The 15,697-nt window shown below is 39.0% G+C and overlaps 1 pseudogene; it reads left to right on the top strand.

Moving 5' to 3' along the window:
• Positions 1-3,356: 3,356 nt before the first annotated feature.
• Positions 3,357-10,094, top strand: LOC132592981 (vomeronasal type-2 receptor 26-like; annotated as a pseudogene).
• Positions 10,095-15,697: the final 5,603 nt, after the last annotated feature.

Below are 15,697 nucleotides of genomic sequence, written 5' to 3'. Positions count from 1 at the left end.
AATGCTTCTGGTTTTTTCACAAATGTGTTTTTCAACACTTTCTTAAGTTCATTGTAAATCATATTCCAGAAGTCACTTACTAGTGGACACGTCCACCACATGTGGTAAAAGGATCCTACTTCTTTCTTACATCTCCAACATTTATTATCATGGTTGTGACATATCTTTGCCAATTTTACCAGTGTAAGATACCATCTGTACATCATCTTCATTAGATTTTCTTGTAATAAACTACACGCAGTAAACTTAATATTCACATTCCACAATTTCTCCCATTACTCAATTAAAATATTATGACCAACATCCTTTGCCCACAAGATCATAGCATTCTTTGTTTGTTCATCTTTCGTATGCCACTCAAGCAACAATTTATACATTCTGGAAAGTATTTTCGTTTTAGGTTCTAACAATTCTGTTTCCAACTTTGACCTCTCTGATTGAAAACCAAATAATCTATCCATTTTGAAAACTTCATTTATCTGATGATATTGGAGCCAATCATCTAATTTACATTTCAACTCCTCATAGGTCTTTAACTTAAATTGGTCTCCTTCTTGAATCAACAAATCTCTATATTTCGGCCAACTGGTTTCCATGTTTACTCTTTTACGGACCTTGGCCTCCAATGGTGATAACCATTTAGGTGTTTTTCTTTCTAACAGATCTTTGTACCTGGACCAGACACTATACAATGATTTTCTAATTATATGCGTTTTAAAGCCTCTGTGGGCCTAGGGACTCCACTCTGGATTTGTGCACAGTTTACCCATTAGCCTTTTCTTCTCCCAAAGATGTCCAACCAGGTGGCAGGGGTTTAGGGCAAGATTTTCCCTTCTCCTTCGCAGGTTCATGAACACCATCTGCTTCTCGCTTCCCTCTACAGCCAGCTATAAATCCACCTAACAGTTACCTCGTCCAGCCCACATTTTACCAGCTTTTCTGCAAGAACATCACGGGGGACTTTGTCAAAAGCCTTACTGAAATCAAGATAGTCCATAGCATCCCCCTAATCCACCCGGCTTTCATAGCTTATGTGACACAAAGGGAGGCCAGGGGCTGAAATTGGAAAGCAGTGAAGCTGACAGTGGCCAGGAATCCCATGTAGCCCTGGATGCAACAGAACATTGGATGACCCTTCATTACATTACAGTATTCATTTCCTCATTCATTGAGTGCACATGATGATGATGATGATGAATTAATTAATTAATTAATTAGAGTTATATACTGCCCTTCACCACAAGATCTCTGGGCAGTTCACTGAGTAAAAATACAACAGTAAAAAATACACCTCCAATTCTGGGAAGGGAGGAGAGTGTGCCAGCCACAGAGCACAGATTATTACTTGAAGAACAAGGAAATAAGTCAACACACACACACACACACCCCATTTCCTCATCCTGGATCCTGGTTTGGTGGCCATGAATGCCCAAATGACAGGTTGTTTTGACTAAGATGCTGGAGAGGGCCATGGAAGAAGACAATGCCAAAACTTGTTGCTTTACTTGAACAAGTTGCTTTACTTGTAGTTCGAATGAGCATCAAGGAACAGAGGAAACACAATAAAAGTGAGATGAGGGGACATAAGTGAAGGACTTGTTGTTAGTGTTGACTGTGGCTGTGTCCCAATGCTTAACGGAGATGTCCAGCATCTAAACTATGACTAATGAGAAGAAAAATGCAGAGAATGTCAAAAGGACGCCCCAAAAGCTAGTAAATGTAGTACACAAGTTTCCAGGCAACATATGGCACTTTAAAAACAGGGAATTTGGCATGGTACTCAACTGTTTTACTCAGTTTATATACAATGAAATTAATGGGCCCATTTTAGTCATGTTCTTTAATTCCATTGAATTGTCTCTAAGTTGTTGTTGTTGTTGTTGTTGTTGGTATCATCATCATTAATTTAAAAGATCTTAAGGTGGTTCAGAACACAGGATAAAAAGACAATGTAAAAATACAAATGAACAACAACAATAAAACAATAGCAAATCCCCCCCCCCCCACGTGCGCCACAAGCACATTTAAAAGCCTGTAGACACAGCAAAGGGCCTGGTTGAAGAGGATATACAATGAAGGCACCAGACGAACTTCCCTGGGAGAAGTATTCCACAAATGGGGGGACACTGCAGAAAAGGCCCGTTCTTGTGTTGCCACCCTCTGGACTAATAATTTGATTTTTTTAATCACCAAATTCATAAAATTTTTGATTTAGGTATTGCATGGAGATAGATAATCTCCCAATTTCTAGTGCTTGTAATTCAGCTATTTTCTGTATTAATTTTCTATATGTTCATTTGTTCCCTGTTTGTTTATGCTGTTGTTCAGGTTTAATTTTCTCTTTTTTGCTACCAATACCATTTACCTAAACGGCCTCGGGCCAGTATACCTGAAGGAGCGTTCCCCCCCCCAATGGAACGCCCTCCCATCAGATGTCAAGGAAATACACAACTATCTGACATTTAGAAAATATCTGAAGGCAGCCCTGTTTAGGGAAGTTTTTAATGTTTGATCTTTTACTGTGTTTCTAATATCCTGGTGGGAGCCGCCGAGATTGGTGGGGTATAAATAGTATATTATTATTATTATTATTATTATTATTATTATTATTATTATTATTATTATTATTACTACTATTATTATTATTCTAGTGCAGGGTGAACTTGGGTCTGCTCACCAAGTGGATTAAAACAAAACACAATTGCAGGTTTGTCCTAGGAGATGGAAAGGTTCATTGTAGCATACAGATCTAAACACACTCTTGCTCCATGTTCATTTAATCCCTACAGTCACTATGAGTCAATTTGAAATTGACTTTCACTACTATTCCTTTCTCTGCCATTATTTGACCTGTAATTATCAAAATCACTACAATCAATTCACATGCTCAAAGCACCACTGACTCTCCTGAAGGCAGCAGGAAAACCCCAGGTCTAACATGATTATAAATACTGCAATATTCCATAGACCTCTAAGATTAGGGTCAGAAGAGGGACAGGGCCCTGCCATTTTGATCAGCTTATTTTCTTTCTCTATGCTGGGGTTTATATACTGGCATTCATAGCATGCTTTTATAACTGTGCTGAGGTCAAGTATACAATGGATAGTTGCCTTTTTAAAGAGCTCATTTGTCAAAGTCAGCTGCCACCAAAGTCATCTTATTCAAATGAGGCTGATGTTAACAATAGGCTGGTGAGTCTATTTGTGGAGGGAAATTTGCCATCGGGATGGTTTTTCTGCTTCTCCTGCTGCTTTCAAACATAGAGTGCAAAATGCACGCTTTGAAATGCACCAGAAATGATCCTGTACATATTCCACATGAGTGGTATGAGCCAGGTGATCTCCTAATCGGTGGGATGGTGTCTCATATCTATTATGTAGCCCGCCCAGTCGACTTCACAAAACACCCTTCTCTGGTCCTGACTGAAACCCCACTGTAAGTCTTTAGTTTAATTTAGTGATTCTTTAGCAAGGAACACTATTGGAATGTTCATTGTCCTCTTCGTTTCATTATCTTCTTGTGGTATAGAATTCATTCCACACTTCTTTATTTGTTCCTTCTGTATGTCCCTTGCCTGATATGTGCTCCTCAAATCACTAATATTATTCAGGTCTCCATGAAGATTGGCAGTGTAATCCTTATAGATAACGTTTTTCATTGTTGACACCAACTCTGTCTGCTGTCTTCTATATGCCGAGCCATCAAACTCTGGAGACTGTTAGGTGCCAGGGATAAAAACTGCCTCTACAGAAAGGTGCTTAGGACTGACTTAGTCTTTTTTATGGATTTTCTGTAGGAGCTGTTTTGAGTTGCTTTGGGAATGAACATGCGTGCCTCTCTTTTTTGTTGTGCATTGGTTTGATTTTCATTAGTTTCTTCACTCCTGATTGTGGAGACTTGAGTTCAAATTCCTACATGTTCAGGTCTTTCCCCAGCAGGATCTTGGGGGAACTCAGTTCCGGCACCTCTCAGGTGGGTGCCATTTCTATTTTAAGAGAACGAGGCAAGCATTCAGGGTGAATTCTGGCGTCTATTTCTAAAAAAAAAAAAGCCCTGCATATACTTCATTTGTGCTGTTCACTGTATTTCTCAGTTTACAAACTGTTAAGACAGAAGACAGAAGTCCTATGTTACAAATATGGTTTGGTTTGAAGCCTAATCCAAACATTCCCTTAGTTATGATATACAAATTTAAAAGCACATTATTGGAAAAGCTAGCCAAAATACATTTTACTTTCTTTCTAGTACAGTGGTACCTCGGTTTATGAACTTAATCCATTCCGGAAGTCAGTTCTTAAACCGAAATAATTCTTAAACTGAGGCGCACTTTCCCCAATGATGTGGGACTCCCGCTGCTGGTGCCCTTCCACCGTTCGGATTCCATTCTTAGACCAAGGTAAAGTTTGCAAACCGGAACACTATTACCGGTTTTGCGGAGTTCTTAAACTGAATCATTCATAAACAGGACTATTCTTAAACCGAGGTACCACTGTATAACTTACTGTAGTTATTTCTCATCTTGCTTTTTATCAGCTGAGCTTTTGAGATCTAGAGTAGATAGAGTGTTAAAATGACTTTGTGCCATGTTTAATGCACCCACGAAATAGCAAGTGACTTTCTTTGCAGTGTTTTGACCAAGTTCTACCAGCACATCCTGGCCTTGGTGTTTGCTGTTGATGAGATCAACGAGAATCCCAAGATCTTGCCCAATGTCTCCCTTGGGTTCCACATTTATGACAGCTACTCTGATTCAAGAATGACCTATCGAAACACCCTGGACCTGCTTTTCAAATCAGATCGGTTTGTCCCTAACTACAAATGTGGCATCCAGGAAAATATAATTGGAGTAATCGGAGGACTTAGTTCCTTTACTTCTTCAAGCATGGCAGATATCTTGGGCCTTTACAAGATTCCACAGGTAGGATCTGCATATGAGGGCAATTTGTCCCATTATTCTCCCCTTTCTTTCCAGGGCAATTTGAGTACCAGTTGATGAAGAAATATAAAAGGAACTGTGATATTTGGAGTTGCATTTCATTACAATATGTGTAACTACCTAAGAGACTTTCTCAAAACAGCTTTGGGAGGAATTAACTGTTAAGATACCGCTTATGAAGAAGTACAAGTCAGGAGATGGCAGGGATAAGAGGTGGTTCAACTGCAAGTACTTCATGGCTTTTACAGATGCAATAAAGTTAGAAACCTCTCACAATATTAATACCCAGAGGAAACTCACTGTATTTTATTGTTACTGAAAAGCTGTTCAAAAGTGTTTAAATTAAAGAGATTAAATTGCCTTGTAAATATTCTAAATGAAAAAGTACAATATCAAATAAAATAAAATAAATGATACTAGAATGAGGAAAGGAGCAAATAGATACTCCTTTCCCATTCTCAATTGTCTGGATGTTCCTCTCTTGTTGCAGTTTTCATATGGCTCGTTTCAACCAGCAGTGAATGATCTAATCACTGGTCCCTCCTTTTATCACATGGTTCCCAATGAAGGCCTTCAGTACCAGGGAATTGTCCAATTGCTTCTCCATTTCAAATGGAAATGGATCGGGCTCATTACAAATAGTGATGAAAATGGGGAACAGTTTTTGAAGATAATGGAGCCATTACTCTCCAGGAATGGAATCTGCTCAGCATTCACAGAAAGAGCTGCAGATTATCCACATGTTGCCACACTAAATCAATTTAAGAAGTATGGGGAGAGTATTTGGCCAATCCTCGGTGTAAGCAATATCAGTGCTGTTGTCGTACATGGAGAAATTTCATCATTTATGTGGTTGGCCTGCATTATAGGGTCAGCCAGAATAATGCAAGGACTTTTTCTTGAATATAAAAAAAGGCTCTCTGAAGCAAAAGTGTGGATTACCACAGCTCAAATTGACTTCACATTAACTCATTTTTTTCAAGTTAATAGATATTGAAATTCAAACTTTCAATGGTGCTATCACCTTCTCAGTTCATTCAAAGGAGCTACAAGGCTTTCAAGAATTTCTTCACACTATCCACCCTTGGTCAGAGGAAGATGGTTTTATCAAAACTTTCTGGAGACAAGCATTTGGTTGTTCATTTTCAAGCTCCCCATCCATCCCTAACACATGTACCGGAGAAGAGAGGCTGGAGAGCCTTCCTGCACCATTTTTTGAAATGAGCATGACCGGCCACAGCTACAGTGTCTATAATGCTGTCCATGCTGTGGCACATTCCTTACATACCTTGCAGTCCTCTAGATCCAACCACAGATCGATGGAGTTCATGGACACATTGTCTCATTGGAATGTAGAACCCTGGCAGGTAATGTTTCCTCACAAGCCCAACTCAATTGTTAATACCCAACCACAGGGCAATGGTTTGGCATGCAGTAGCCAAATGCCAATGACCAATTTCTCTTCCATGAGTTCTTGTTCAATGTACTCTGAGCATTACCACCATGGATAAATGTTACTGTTCTTGTTTTAAATCCAACAGGAAGTTATTCAAGTTTTTCATAGAAAACAAAACTATCAACCATCATGTCTACATTGAGCGCAGTTCTTAATGTTTTGCCACACTGTGATCTATCATAATGGCATAAGTCTGGAATTCATGAATACTTTGTCTCGTACAAAAAACAAATATAAATTCATGAAAGAAAATTACAGCCACACCTCAGTTTAAGAACAGTCCTGTTTATGAAAGATTTGGTTTACAAACTCCACAAAACCGGAAATAGTGTCCCAGTTTGTGAACTTTACTTCTTTCTAAGAACGAAATCTGAATGGTGGAATGGCACCGGTGGCACGAGGCCTCATTAGGGAAAGCGTGCCTAGGTTTAAAAATGGTTTCAGTTTAATAACAGACTTCTGGAATGGATTAAGTTTGTAAACCGAGGCACCACTGTATATGAAAAATTCAGGTTGAATATTTCAACACCTTAACAAGACTTTGGTTCTGTCTATCTCTCTGCATAGCTGCACTCAGTTCTTCAGAGGATCTCATTCAACAACAGTGCTGGAGATGAAATTACATTTAATGAACATGGAGAATTAGTAGCTGGATTTGATATTGCAAATCTGGTCACTTTCCAAAATAACTCCTATGTCAGGAAAAAAGTGGGAAGGCTGGAACATCAGGCTCATCCTAGCCAAAAGATAATCATTAAGGAAGATGGAATAAAATGGCACAGAGGATTCACTCAGGTGGGCAATAGCAAATAATCATCATCAGGTGGGCAATAACAAATCATCATCATCAGGAAGCCATTTCTACATTAACATTTGCTTCCACTTTATGTGTCACCTTTAAATGTAAGGATCTTGTATTCCATTCCATCTGACTTCTCTTTTTAATAGCACATCTTCTGGTATTAAATGAATTTTGCAAACACTTTCTAAATACTAAACTGTTCCTATATCTTTGGGTAGGTGCCACCCTTTTCAGTATGTAATGACATCTGCCATCCTGGTTACGGGAAGAAAAAGAAGGAGGGAAAGAAATTTTGCTGCTATGATTGTGTTCGATGTCCAGAAGGAATGATCTCAAATGAGAAGGGTAGGGCATGTTATCTTAAAATATCTTAAAATATACTAAATGATCCATTTTAACACAATTAAATGTGAGCAGCTTTTCCAAAGTTTGTTGTCATTAATCTTGTTGGTTTCTTTTTTTAAGAAAAATATATGGATTAATGTATTGTTCTCAGTGTTTTCATAGTTACAATCATACTGAGGAGTTGGGGACAATCAAAGTTTTAAGCCGTGTATTCATCCAGTTCCTCAGCCGGTTAACATGACCATACTTTCTTCTCACTCACTGCAAAACGTTGCAATATTGACATTCCCCTCAAAACACATGATGTTATGTGAGCCAAATATCAATTTTCTTTTGTTTAGCAGATATGTCAGCTATTTAATATATTTATGTGGCCTCTTCTTCTTTTTTTGATACAGAATAATATGGCTCATGTGTCCCTTGGCTGATCTTTCCTATCAAAACCTCCACAAATGCTGCCAAAAATTTAATGCACCCATGGCAATATCAGAGTACAGCAGTAGTGTTATTCCACATGCAACCTTTAAACAATAGTTGGGAAAATGATAGTTTCCAGAGATGTTTAAAGTGAAGTATTTTTCATGTATTAGATTAGTGGTATGAAAGCAGTTTGACCAAGCTGCAGGAGGCAGTGTAAGACAGGAGTGCCTGGTGTGATGTGGTCCATTGGGTGACGAAGAGTTGGATATGACTAAACGACTAAAAATCAACATGAAAGGGGAGCTGGAAGTCTGTGAACCATTATATGACACAAGGAAGGTATAACAAGGGATTAAAAAAAGACTGAAAGACAAGGGAAGCTCTAGAGTGGGAGGGAACAGAAATTGAAGTTTTTTTTTCTTTTTAAGAAAGAGGTTTTTTGGAGAGATGATGAAGGGTACCAACAAATGAACTAGAGTTGCTCCAAAGATTTGGATGACTGCTGGAATGATTCCCACATTTCAATGTTTAGGATTAGGAATTATTTTTAAATTGTGATCTTTGTATGTTAGGGTGGTATCGAAATTCAATAAATACATGAATACAAACCTTTACAAAATGAGGTGGATCCTAAAACTCCTCCAAAATATAATGTCATTAATATAGAAATGTCCAGCTCCAACACTTGGCAGTAAGTTTAAGGAATTTGGTCAGAAATTTTTTCAAGCTTTCCTTTCTAAAAAATTCATTTCTTAAAAAAATCATTTCGTGATAAGAAATAGAGTTATCTTCTTTAAGAAGGAGGTTGTTTGGGGAGCTAGAGAAGAATGTCAACAAATCAACCAGCGTTTCTCCCAGACTTTTGAAGTACCAAAATTTCAGTTCTTAGGACTAGTTATTATTTTAAAATTCTAAACCACCATGTGAATGTTGAATGAGATGAAGGGTGGTATAGAAATTTAATAAAGATATATCACAAAATTTGGTGGAAGTGGTATAAAAAGCACACCAAAAGAAAATATCATTAATATTTAATGATATATTTAATGTATATCCATATACAATGCTTGGCAGTTATTTTAAAGCTCTTGGACATAAACATTTTAAAACTTTCATTGCTTAAAATAAATGAGGATGGATCATTTTCTGATAAGACAGTTCTGAATCCTGAAAACAGTCTTGATTGTTCTTAGCTTGCCATAATTAATTTACTTTTTCAGATGAAGAAACTTGTGTCAGTTGCCAAGAGGATTATTACCCAAACAGAGGACAGAATCAATGCATCCCTAAGATTCCAAACTTCCTTGCTTTTGATGACACATTATCCATCATTTCAACTATCTCTGCACTTTTGTTGTCTATAGTCACAGTTCTGGTGCTGGTCATCTTCATTAAGCACCGGGATACTGCCATAGTCAAAGCCAACAACAGAAGCCTCACCTATATTCTCCTCACTTCCCTCCTCCTGTGTTTCCTCTGCTCCTTGCTGTTCCTTTGAAAGCCTATTGAGGCAACCTGCCTTCTCCGACAAACTGCTTTTGGTATCATCTTCTCTGTGTCCCTGTCTAGCATCTTGGCCAAAACCATTTCTGTTGTTTTGGCATTCATGGCTACCAAACCAGGATCCAGGATGAGGAACTGGGTGGGGAAAAGACTGGCTTATTCCATTGTCCTTTTTTTCTCCAATATTCAAGTGGGCATCTGTGTTTTATGGCTTGCAACTTCTTCTCCATTTCCAGATTTGGACATGAGCTCAATGACTGATGAAATAGTTGTGTTCTGTAATGAAGGGTCTGCCCTCCTGTTCTATTGTGTTTTGGGCTACATGGGCTTCCTGGCCACTGTCAGCTTCATTGTGGCCTTCCTAGCCCGGAAATTACCTGATGCTTTTAATGAAGCCAAGTTCATCACCTTCAGCATGCTGTTATTTTGCAGTGTTTGGGTCTCCTTTCTTCCTACTTACCTGAGCACACAAGGAAAGTACATGGTAGCTGTGGAGATCTTCTCCATCTTGGCTTCCAGTGCTGGATTACTGGGCTGCATCTTTTCTCCCAAATGCTACATCATTCTGGTGAGACCTGAGATGAACACCAGAGAGCAGCTAATACAAAAAAAATGTATAAACAGCAGATGAAATTCTCTTTCAATTTATGAAAAAAATAAAACGATTTCATTCAATTATTGTAGAGACAAATTGTTCCATGACAGAAATTGTTCTTTCCCCTTAAATTCAACCTGATTGTTGCAAAGCCTGAGTTGAACAACAAAATGTGCCTTTAATCATCTGTAGAAATCATTCTCTACAATGTAGTTATCAAAATTACTTAATAATAATAATAATAATAATAATAATAATAATAATAATAATAATAACAATAATAATTTATTAATGGGAAAGTGATGCAACCCAAACTTAGCTACTTTGAAGTTGGGTGGTATAACGTTATATAAATTAATCATGTCTAAAATGAAGCGGTGGGGTCTAGTGACTTCTGTAGAATCCAGCAAGTCTCCCTCTCTACAACACTCAGTACCTTTAGATGCCACCAAGAACTGCACTTTCCATCATATAAATTATACTACGCAAGATATTATTTTGCTCTTATGTCACAAGGATTATTTTGAATGACATTAACAGGTTTATATTGCAAAGCTGTCATTTGTTCTTCTATTAACAATGGCATCTAGCTAATATGTGACTGTTTCAATTAGTCTGTGTTTTAATGGGAGAGCTAGTGCAATGTATCAGCTGTTAGCATTTCATAGCCGGGGCCCAGACGTGAGTCTGCCCCACGCAGCTAACAGAAGCCAGAGCACACCCGGCTAATGTGAGTCCGTGAGTGCAGCAAATAGCGAGTGCCTTCAGTTTGAAGAACAACACACAGGAATCAATAAGTAGTGTCTAACTACTTTATTATAGAGAGAGAGAGATGCAGCGTAGCGTCTGGCATCTTGCATAGCCGAAAGAGAAAGTGTACACAGTACAGTGAAAAACATCATGTGAGCACCAGGAGATAAGGACTTCCTTTCTCCTGGGAACAGACCCAATAACATCACTAGCCTGGCTCAAGCTGCGTAGCTGGCCAGTGTATAGGAATCCCAACATCAGCATGGAAAGCTGGGACTGGACAAATCTGGAATAGACTTTTCAGGTTGCTGGGATAATGAAATTATAGTGAAGATGGAAGGAGCATGGGAAAGTGATGCAACCCAAACTCAGCTACTTTGAAGGTGGGTGGTATATAGAAATTAATCTAAAATGAAGGAGTGGGGGTCTAGTGACTGCTGAAGAATCCAGCGAGTCTCCCCCTCTTGCTGTGACAAGCTCCCTTCCCCCTGCTTTCCAAGAATGCACAGAGTAATGAGGAGATCAGAGAAGTATGCAGACACAGTTTGATGTGTGGGAAACAGCCAGGCAAGGAGACAACTTAGAAAGCATGGAAGACGGCACCATCTGTCCTGGCAACTGCTTCATAGGGGCAAGACCTGCTGGGCAATGTTGCTGAGTTGTTTCCTTGAATAAAAAGTTAACTTCACTGACAACTGGCTCTGCTTCTCCCTGATTACCTGCATCTGACTCCAACCCTGACAATATTGTACAGTATGTGATCAGATCATAACATTATGGTTTGAGCTCAAGATCCAAATTTGTCCATTCTTATGAAGTACAAGTCTAAATCCACTGAGAACCAGTGTGGTATAGTGGTTGGAGTATCAGATTGGACTTAAGAGACCAGGGCTTGAATCCCAACTAGACCATGAAGCTCACTGGGTGACCTTGGGCTAGTCACTGCCTCTCAGGCATCCCCAAACTTCAGCCCTCCAGATGTTTTGGACTACAATTCCCATCATCTCTGATCACTGGTCCTCTTAGCTAGGGATCATGGGAGTTGTAGGCCAAAACATCTGGAGGGTCGCAGTTTGGGGTTGCCTGGTCTAACCTAACTCACAGGATTGTTGTAGGGATTAATGGCAAAGAAGAGAACCATGTACACAACCTTGAGCCCCTTGGAGAAAAACAATGAGATATAATATGTTTTGGTAATCGTAACCTAGCTTTTACCATGGGTTTTATTAGGTTTAATAGGTTTTATTGGTAACCATATTTGTAATGTATTTTTGTTGGTGTTTGTCCTTTTGATGCTATGGCCTGTTGGCTACGCAAATAAAGTTTGATTTGATTTGTTGTGGTAATCACATAATGAGATAATCCTTTGAAACACATACTCTTTATTTTGGATATGGGCCTACGTGGAGATATATCTGTGCCAATATCTATAGAATAGTTAGCATGCAGCAAACATGCATGTCACTTCCTCTCTTCAAATTAACTAGAATATAATATTAATAAATAATAATAATAATTTATACCCCGCCCATCTGGCTGGTATCTACACTTGGGCAAAAAAAATGAAAGACACAAATACAGGATGGGAGACACCTGGCTTGAGTGCAGTACATGTGAAAAGGATCTAGGAGTCCTGGTAGATCACAAACTTGACATGAGTCAACAGTGTGATGCAGCAGCTAAAAAAGCCAATGCAATTCTGGGCTGCATCAATAGGAGTATAGCATCTCTAGATCAAGGGAAGTGATAGTACCACTGTATTCTGCTCTGGTCAGACCTCACCTGGAGTACTGTGTCCAGTTCTGGGCACCACAGCTCAAGAAGGATACTGAAAAGCTGGAACGTGTCCAGAGGAGGGCAACCAAAATGGTCAAAGGCCTGGAAACAATGCCTTATGAGGAATGGCTTAGGGAGCTGGGTATGTTTAGCCTGGAGAAGAGAAGGTTAAGGGGAGATATGATTGCCATGTTCAAATATATAAAAGGATGTCATATAGAGGAGGGTGAAAGGTTGTTTTCTGCTGCTCCAGAGAAGTGGACACAGAGCAATGGATTCAAACTACAAGAAAGAAGATTCCACCTAAACATTAGGAAGAACTTCCTGACAGTAAGAGCTGTTCGACAGTGGAATTTGCTGCCAAGAAGTGTGGTGGAGTCTCCTTCTTTGGAGGTCTTTAAGCAGAGGCTTGACAGCCATATGAAAAGAATGCTTTGATGGTGTTTCCTGCTTGGCAGGGGGTTGGACTGGATGACCCTTGTGGTCTCTTCCACAAGATAGCAAATAGGGTACCTTCAGTTTTAGATATCCCAGAGAATATTTCAACAGCTCCGAATCAGATATCCAGGGGCAGAGGGGATGAATACTTTTATGCCCAAATTCAGGTGTCTTACAAATTTATTATTTTGTTTTAAATGTTAGTTTACATTCTAGTGCAGGGTGAATTTGGGTCTGCTCACCAAGTGGATTAAAACAAAACACAAAACACAATTTCAGGTTTGTCCTAGGAGATGGAAAGGTTAATTGTAGCATATACATCTAAACACACTCTTGGCTCCATGTTCATTTAATCCCTACAGTCACTATGAGTCAATTTGAAATTGACTTTCACTACTATTCCTTTCTCTGCCATTATTTGACCTGTAATTATCAAAAACACTACAATCAATTCACATGCTCAAAGCACCACTGACTCTCCTGAAGGCAGCAGGAAAATCCCAGGTCTAACATGATTATAAATACTGCAATATTCCATAGACCTCTAAGATTAGGGTCAGAAAAGGGACAGGGCCCTGCCATTTTGATCACCTTATTTTCTTTCTCTATGTTGGTGCTTATATACTGGCATTCATAGCATGCTTTTATAACTGTGCTGAGGTCAGGTTCGTCAGTGGAATTTGCTACCAAGGAGTGTGGTGGAGACTCCTTCTTTGGAGGTCTTTAAGCAGAGGCTTGACAGGCATATGTCAAGAATGCTTTGATGGTGTTTCCTGCTTGGCAGGGGGTTGGACTGGATGGCCCTTGTGGTCTCTTCCAACTCTATGATTCTATGATTCTATAAAGTAGATAGTTGCCTTTTTAAAGAGCTCATTTGTCAAAGTCAGCTGCCACCAAAGTCATCTTATTCAAATGAGGCTGATGTTAACAATAGGCTGGTGAATCTATTTGTGGAGGGAAATTTGCCATCGGGATGTTTTTTCTGCTTCTCCTGCTGCTTTCAAACATAGAGTGCAAAATGCACGCTTTGAAATGCACCAGAAATGATCCTGTACATATTCCACACGAGTGGTATGAGCCAGGTGATCTCCTCATCGGTGGGATGGTGTCTCATATCCATTACCTTTCCCAACCAGTCCTCTTCAAACAACACCCTTCTCTGGTCTTGACTGAAATCCCACTGTAAGTCTTTAGTTTAATTTAGTGATTCTTTAGCAGGGAACACTATTGGAATGTTCATTATCCACTTCGTTTCATTATCTTCTTGTGGTATAGAATTCCTTCCACACTTCTTTATTTGTTCCTTCTGTATGTCCCTTGCCTGATATGTGCTCCTCAAATCACTAATATTATTCAGGTCTTCATGAAGATTGGCAGTGTAATCCTTATAGATAACGTTTTTCATTGCTGACACCAACTCTGTCTGCTGTCTGCTGTATGGAGAGCCATCAAACTCTGGAGACTGTTAGGTGCCAGGGATAAAAACTGCCTCTACAGAAAGGTGCTTAGGGCTGACTTAGTCTTTTTTATTGATTTTCTGTAGGAGCTATTTTGAGTTGCTTTGGGAATGAACATGCGTGCCTCTCTTTGCTGTTGTGCATTGGTTTGATTTTCATTAGTTTCTTCACTCCTGATTGTGGAGACTTGAGTTCAAATTCCCACAAGGGGAGAACCATGCATCCTGTCCTTGAATGAAAAGTTCCTTGAATGAAAAGTTGTGTTCATAGCGTAGGGAATAAATAATCGTAACTAAAGATCATGCTAAATAATATTTGTATATAGCAAGCTGCCTTATGCTGAGTGAGATCATTGAACCATCTAGTTTAGAATTGCCAAGACTGACCACCAGTCATTCTCCAGCGTATCAGAAAAGCCAGGAATTGAACTTGGGAGCTTCTGCATGCAAAAGCATGCACTCCAGAACACTTTCTAAAGGCAGGTGACAAAGGCACGTAGTAATGATTGGATCAGAGCCCTTTGTTTATTGAAAATGACATCTCACAGTCAACAATATCAGCTAAGAGGGGAAATATGGACAGAAATCCAGCAAATGGAGCTTCTCCATCCTCAACAGCATGAAAATATACTTTGTACTGAAAAAGGCAGGCCTCATCTCCTTTGGTTTCTCACATTATATATATATATATATATATATATATATATATACTCACCACAGATGGCCACTGGCAAAGGGATGTATGCAAAGTGTGTTTGTGTGTGATTAAATCATTCCATGATGAAAACGAATTCAAGGTGAAATTAGAGTTTTAATCATTCTTATCTTGAATGACTTAATTCTAAAAGAAAACTGAAATACAGCAGCACGCAATTTAAAAAAAGCAGTTGTTCTGCTTTTACTTGCCTTTGCACCTTAAGAGGCAACAAAATGTTGTGAAGAAATCACACATTGACTTCATTTCACATGGAATATTTATTGGATATCTTCAGCAGTAAGTGGTGACTGGCAAAGAGGTATACTATAAAATAGAAATAGATTCATTAAAGCGGTCTAAAAGGTAATAGATTCTTGGACCATTTGTGTCATGAAACAGCTTGTTAAGGTGAGCTAGAAACCAGGACAGCAAAGCATTAGACAAACACTTGCTATCTTTCTTTGATGTTGCAATTGTTCTACAGACTTTAGCAGAAATTTTGATAATTAAGAAAGTGGAATT

Source organism: Zootoca vivipara, chromosome 13 (assembly GCF_963506605.1).
Source record: "Zootoca vivipara chromosome 13, rZooViv1.1, whole genome shotgun sequence".
NCBI lineage: Eukaryota > Metazoa > Chordata > Lepidosauria > Squamata > Lacertidae > Zootoca > Zootoca vivipara.
Note: the sequence above shows the minus strand (reverse complement) of the source record. Positions and strands in the feature narration are given on the sequence as shown.